We start from the raw sequence: 7,741 nt of genomic DNA on the forward strand, positions 1-7,741 counted from the left end.
GCAAGGCTGGGGAGGGCACTGGCGCAACCAGAGGACTTGGGGGTACTGGGCCCAGGACAGGGGTAGGGAGATCCCAGGATGGTGGCACTGCCGCCTGGCTCCTTCAGCCCAGACCTGTCTCACTCGAGCTATGGGAGCAGCTCCGTTAGCTGCTGGGAGTATCAGGCTGTTACCCTCTCTGGACAGGAAGTGGATGTGATGCACACGCTCCACCAGCATGTGGCAGCAGCACTGACACTTGCAGAGCCCATCCCTGCAATGCTGGATTGACGTGATGACGCCTGGAGCCATGGCACTCTTGGTGATGTTCACCAGGGAAGCTGCCCTCAAGGAACTACTGCACGCCAGCTACTCATCAAGGCCCTGCCCTACTGAAGTCAGTAGGGATGTTACCATTAATATTAACTGATGCAGGCTCCGGCCCCAAGTCCAGAATCTAAATACCCCAGGTGTCAATAACCAGACACTGAAATAGGGCGCGAACTAGAGGTAGGACTGCAAAGTCAGGACCAAAAACAGAAAAGGGATATGACATGAGCAGCAATCCTCATGAAGTGAATTATTCTTAATCATATCACAGACCCCCAACCAGGCTGGCTACATGTATCCATCCTCTAGCCTGATGGCTGTGTCAAATGGAGGTCCCCAAACATCTAGGCCTTGTAACTTGTATCCTGTAACTTTTAATTCATTATTCCTAGGTGTGGAAGGATTTGGTTTTTATTGGTTGATGTCAGTAAACCTCAGATTCCCTGTACACACCCAAACTGAGAACAAAGATATTTTCATCAATAACAATAGAAATGTACAGACAGGCAATGTAAGAAAAATGCTGCTTGAGAACTTACTGTGATTTAGAATTTTGAATGAGGCTTGTTACACTGGTCTACAATTTTTGAGAAGTCGTCTGCTTCAGAGATAAAATGTGCTATTTATTATGTATTTTGATGTGCTGAATTCAAGTATGACAGTTAAAACAACTGATTGGCTACTGTTTCTAAGATATTTTAGTTTTTACATTTTATGTCTATGTATATTGTGTAGATAGTAGAGTTTTAATCATAAATTGTAAACCTAGGTCTTTTCATGTGTTTATGGTTGCTTTACATGATAATATTTCATCTGTCCTGTTTATGTAACACTTTAAAAATCAGCAAAAGGGTTATATAAATAAAATTTATTATGAAACAAAAGGCAAAAAACTATTATGTACATAGTTTAGTCCTATTCAGTGTCTACTCGGCGCTTCTTGGCTTGTCTCTTGTATTCATTAAATGGAGCATCTCCTGTCACTATCCAGCAATAGTCTGCAAGCATTGATGGGCTCCATTTGCCCTGATAGCGTTTCTCCATTGTTGCAATGTCCTGGTGAAATCGCTCGCCGTTGCTCGTCGCTCACTGCTCCGCAGTTCGGTGGAAAAAAATCTAGATGAGAGTGCAAAACATGTATCTTTAGTGACATGTTGCAACCAAGGCTTTTGTATGCCTTGAGGAGGTTTTCCACCAACAACCTGTAGTTGTCTGCCTTGTTGTTTCCGAGAAAATTTATTGCCACTAACTGGAAGGCTTTCCATGCCGTCTTTTCCTTGCCACGCAGTGCATGGTCAAATGCATCATCTCGAAGAAGTTCACGAATCTGAGGACCAACAAAGACCCCTTCCTTTATCTTAGCTTCATTTAACCTTGGAAATTTTCCACGGAGGTACTTGAAAGCTGCTTGTGTTTTGTCAATGGCCTTGACAAAGTTCTTCATCAGACCCAGCTTGATGTGTAAGGGTGGTAACAAAATCTTCCTTGATTCAACAAGTGGTGGATGCTGAACACTTTTCCTCCCAGGCTCCAATGACTGTCGGAGTGGCCAATCTTTCTTGATGTAGTGGGAATCTCTTGCACGACTATCCCATTCGCAGAGAAAACAGCAGTACTTTGTGTATCCAGTCTGCAGACCAAGCAAGAGAGCAACAACCTTCAAATCGCCACAAAGCTGCCACTGATGTTGGTCATAGTTTATGCACCTCAAAAGTTGTTTCATGTTGTCATAGGTTTCCTTCATATGGACTGCATGACCAACTGGAATTGATGGCAAAACATTGCCATTATGCAGTAAAACAGCTTTAAGACTCATCTTCGATGAATCAATGAACAGTCTCCACTCATCTGGATTGTGAACGATGTTGAGGGCTGCCATCACACCATCGATGTTGTTGCAGGCTACAAGATCACCTTCCATGAAGAATGGGACAAAATCCTTTTGACGGTCACGGAACATGGAAACCCTAACATCACCTGCCAGGAGACTCCACTGCTGTAGTCTGGAGCCCAACAGCTCTGCCTTACTCTTGGGTAGTTCCAAATCCCTGACAAGGTCATTCAGTTCACCTTGTGTTATGAGGTGTGGTTCAGAGGAGGAGGATGGGAGAAAATGTAGGTCCTGTGACATTGATGGTTCAGGACCAGAAGTTTCATCCTCTTCCTCGTCTGACTCAAGTGAGAATGATTCTGGTGCATCAGGAACCGGCAGTCCTTCTCCATGGGGTACTGGGCGTATAGCTGATGGAATGTTTGGATAATGCACAGTCCACTTTTTCTTCTTCGACACACCTTTCCCAACTGGAGGCACCATGCAGAAGTAACAATTGCTGGTATGATCTGTTGGCTCTCTCCAAATCATTGGCACTGCAAAAGGCATAGATTTCCTTTTCCTGTTCAACCACTGGCGAAGATTTGTTGCACAAGTGTTGCAGCATATGTGTGGGGCCCACCTCTTGTCCTGATCTCCAATTTTGCAGCCAAAAGAAAGGTGATAGGCTTTCTTAACCATAGTGGTTATACTGCGCTTTTGTGATGCAAAAGTCACTTCACCACAAACATAGCAGAAGTTATCTGCACTGTTCACACAAGTACGAGGCATCTCTGCTCACTTTGGCTAAACAGAAATGTGTCCCTTTGCAAAATCAAACACTGACAAATAAGAGAGCACGACACTGTATGATTTCTAGAGCTGTTATAGGGCAATTTGTTCAGCAGAGTGATGTAAGCTTCGTTATGATTGCATCATCCATGACTTCTAGGAATAACATGATGCAATTCATATCATGTATGACGCAATACCAGCTTCAGATTGCATCATTCATTGTTTTGCCTAAAAAGCAAGTACTGTCCAAACCCAGTCATAGATTTATTCATAGATCCAGGCAAAGATGTATTTTAGTCATTTCTGGTTTAAATTGAGATCCCTTCCCTTTATAACTCACTTATCCTCCGCCATTCCCAAGTCAAGGGTCGTATATACTGACCCAATAGCATATCTTGAAAACTAGAGCCAATCAATTTTAAGCATCATTTTCGTTCTCAGTGACCCAGAATTAGTAAAGTTTGACTACATTTATTTCAGAAGCATTTTGGCTGTAGAGCAGTGTTACGGATGGACTAGCGTATGAATAGTAAACAGGTGTGATTTATTGATTTAAGGATATTTAATTTGTATGTTTTGACATGATTTTGACAATGTGTTTTAACAGTTTGTAAAGCTTTTCCTTTTTGAATATCAGTGTCTAGTGTCCTTAGTCTGATCTCCCCCCACACCCCCATAATTTCCCACAACTGAAAATTTAAATGGGAAAAATCTAAAAAAAATGCTTAAAAATAAACATCGATATCAGTCAAAATTATAAAATAGTTAAATTCTGCCAAGACTAATTATTTTCCAGTTTAATTTCTCCCACATGACTTAGTTACATGCCACTTAGTGTCCCAGCCAGCAATCACACCAAAATATCATGGATTTGTTAAATAATCACAATAAATAAATACTGGACGCTTTAGAGCAGGGGTCTCAAACTCAATTTACCTTAGGGCCAGTGCCAGTCCTCAAATCCTCCCAGCAGGCCAATAATGTGACTGAAGATGGTGTTCAGAAAAGAAAACATTTATATTGTATTTTTTATTTTGAATTTCTTAGCAATAATAAAACTGTCATACAACGGTATACAATTCTTCGCCTGCCAGAGCATTGTTAGTGTTTGCCAGACACCTGGCAACGCTTCAGTTCTGTCAGTTTGTTGATGTTTGGCCTCAGTGACTGAGCAGTTGAAACCTCCAGGATTGCAGAAAGAGGTGCATCGGATAGTTGTGTTCCGTATTTTGATTTGTTTATATTAATTGTGGAAAAAAGTGATGCTGCCTCCATGGCTGGCTCCGCCCGGCAACTAATGATGCTGCTCCATGGTTGACTCTGCTCGGCAACTAGTGATGGTATCTCTGTCCCTCTCCCCCAGCCAATGGGAGCTGTGGGGACCAGCGCAGCATGGCTGCATGCGTCTCTCCTTCGCGGGCCGCAGTGGGGAGGTTCTCGGGCCGCAGATGGCTCGCGGGTCGGGACTTTGAGATCCCTGCTTTGGAGTCTTTAAATCAGGATTTGACATCTTTTAAAGAGGAGATAGGTTGCCTACCCCTGAACTAGACAGAACCTATGGCATGTGTGCCAAAGGCGGCACGCGAGCTGATTTTCAGTGGCACTCACACTGCCCAGGTCCTGGCCACCGGTCCGGGGGGCTCTGCATTTTAATTTAATTTTAAATGAAGCTTCTTAAACATTTTAAAAACCTTATTTACTTTACATACAACAATAGTTTAGTTATGTATTATAGACTTATAGAAAGAGACCTTCTAAAAACGTTAAAATGTATTACTGGCACATGAAACCTTACATTAGAGTGAATAAATGAAGACTCGGCACACCACTTCTGAAAGGTTGCTGACCCCTGGTCTAGTTAAACCACAAGTTATTGGCCCTGATACAGGAATCACAGCATGAAATTCTGCGGCCATGTTACACAAGAGGTTAGATTAGATTATCATAGCGGTCCCTTCTGGTGTTAAAATCTGTGAACCTCATAGTGCTTTACATCACCCCCATTTGAGAAACGAGTAAAAGGGGGCATGTTGAGGAGAAATGACCAACACAGCAAGTCAACGGTAGAGCTAGGAACAGAACCCAGGAGTCCTGATTCCCTGTCACCAAGCCAATATCTATGTTAAATTCAACATTACCTTTGAAAAAGAGGAGATAAAAGTCTATGACTGTCAGTCTAGTATTTCTAGCATCTCTACGGGCAGGGCCGGCTCCAGGCACCAGCCGAGCAAGCTCATGTTTGGGGCAGCAGATTCTACGGGGCGGCATTCCGCCCAATCCTAGGGCGGCACGGCCGCTTTTTTTTGTTTGTTTTTTGTTTTGTTTGCCGATCCGGCCACCCTGTAGGGGGCGGCGGTGCGGAGGAGGGGAGCGCCCTGCTGGTAGCGGGCTGCGCGCTCTATCTGTCCCAGCCAGTGCCAGGTCTGTAGCAAGCCCGGCAGGGCAGCCCGTGTCCTTCCCTCTCCACCGACCGGAGCGGTGCGGAGCCCTCCTGGCAGGCGGTGCGGTGATCGGGGCCGCGTGGCAAGCGCCCCGCTGAAGCCCTGGCCGCCCCCCTTCTCTCTCTCCCCCCGCTCCCTCCCCCCTGCTAGCTGGGGCACGTCTGCAGCGCAGGGAGTCCCCCTGCACCCTGGCTCCAGCCGCCCCGCAGGTTTGTTTTTTTTTTGCTTGGGGCGGCAAAAAAGCCAGAGCCGGCCCTGTCTACAGGGAAACTGGAGACTTGCAGCTTGTGTGGGAGGTTTTTTTCATGTGGCTATCTCAGCAGCTGGAATGGGTTTGATGCTAAATTCATTGACACAATACTGTGGAACAGCTCAGGTACTGTCAGAGATCCCCTGGGCTAAATCCCAACCTTTTATCCAAATTAAATAACATTCCTGATCAGCCTCACCAATGCAGGCGAAGCTGATAAAATCAAATAAATGAATATTTTACATTTCTGTGGAACTTTTCAATTGGTTTCAGATATTTACAAGTGACTGACAACAGCGGTTTGGTGTGTGGAAACACTGTGCAACCTATCGCTGCTGCTGCTACAATACCAGCAGGAATAGCTGGGAATATCCTGCTCTGAAATACAGCCGCCCTGCTGTGAAAGTGAGTCAGGAATCTGGGACACCGATCAACAGAGAGAATTTTGGACCAATGACTTTAGAGCAAAAACCCTACTCATGAAAAGTGCCGTGGAATCCTGAATACACACATAGAACAAACAGGATATTGGCACTCAAGGTCTCATTGGAAAGACCTTCATGCAGTAAACTGCATGGAGCTCATCCGTTTATCGACCTTGGCTGGAAGGATGAAGAGCTAGGCGAACCCTGCTGGAATTTGAAGCTGTGGTTTCATGGAATCTGGGTGTCTGGAGGCTCCTGGTTAGCAGTTTCAAAAATGCTTTAGCTAAAAAAACCTACCATTTCCTACCAAAAACTCTTTGGGGAGAGGCGGGACTATTTTAAACCGTGCCAATCAGAATTCTGCTTCGTTAGTTAGAACTGAGCTCCAGCTTGTTGCTTTTAGAGGCACATGTTCCAAGGGGAGTCTTGTCTTGCAGGGAAGTTTGGAAAGAAGACGGAGTGAATAAATTGGTTTAGTTCCATTCTCTGCTGAGCCCCAGATCCCTGCCACATGCTGAACAGCCAGCAGAGAGGGATATCACTCCATTCCCCTTTGTGTAGGTTGGCAGGCATGGAAATCTCATTTTGCGGTTAAGTTTTGACATCAGGATTAAAAAGAGCTTGATCGGGTTAATTTCACTTCACCAGGTGACTGCTGCGTGGGTGGGACACGGCACGCACTGGGTCCTCTCTAACACACTTCAGGCTCATACTGGGCCTGGAGTAACAGCTTACACCCAGTGCGGAGGGAGAATGGCTGGCCAGTGCTTAAAAATGCCACCAGCTGTATGGCTCCTTCCTCTTTCTAAAAAGTGCCACAAGATCTTGGACAGCTGCTTGTGAGAGGGACACCGGCTGGAAGAAGGGACCTCAGCTTAACTTCTCCGGAGCAAAGCATCTCCCTGGAGCACCCATTGTGTTATGCTGCAGCACAGCTGTTCTTAAACGGTGGCCCCTGGACCAATTGGTAAACCTCAGGGCATTTGGTCCCCAGGTAGCTGGCTGGCTGCATAGGGCTGGCTTCTCCTCCTTGTAGGCAGCTTCTGCACTTCCTGAAAAGCTAATTTCAAATGCTATACAACTTCCCTGAGGAAGTGTTATCCCAATGGGAGAGACTCACCCAAGCCCACCTGGGCTCGCCGGGTTTACTAATAAGAGTGTGATGCCAATGAGCCACCTGTACGTTTCCACTTGGGAAGGAGCTTGGAGGAAGGTACCTGGAAGAGACGGGTCAACAGCTGGCCAAGAGAAGCCCTTTTCTCCAGGGTTGAGGAGGGCTGGCAAGGCAAGGATTCCCAGGCACACAAAGAGCTGCACAAGAGAAGCTTCGTCATCGAATGAAGGGCTGGAGTGGATGGGCTGTCCATCCAGGGAACAGCTCCCCCACCCAGGTGAAACTCATGTTTCAGTCAGCCCAGTTCAGCTGTACTGGGCAGGTGAGAGGTTGGCATAGATCAACAGGTGGCACAAGGCAGGATACCTAGGGAGAGAGATTGGCACAGGTGAGGTGCTATGGGGCTGGCCCAGGTGTGGGGCTCCTGCGGCGGCGAGGGACTGACCCTGGGCAGGTGAGGGGCTCCGGGGCTGGCCCAGGTGCAGGGCTCCTTGGGCGGGGAGGGGCTCCCCGTGCAGGTGAGGGGTTCAGGGGCCGGCCCAGGTTCAGTGCTCCCCGGGCAGGTGCGGGGCTCCGGGGCTGGCCCAGGTTCAGGGC

The sequence above is a fragment of the Terrapene carolina genome, unplaced genomic scaffold, assembly GCF_002925995.2.
Source record: "Terrapene carolina triunguis isolate 2854851 unplaced genomic scaffold, T_m_triunguis-2.0 Scaffold750, whole genome shotgun sequence".
Lineage (NCBI taxonomy): Eukaryota > Metazoa > Chordata > Testudines > Emydidae > Terrapene > Terrapene triunguis.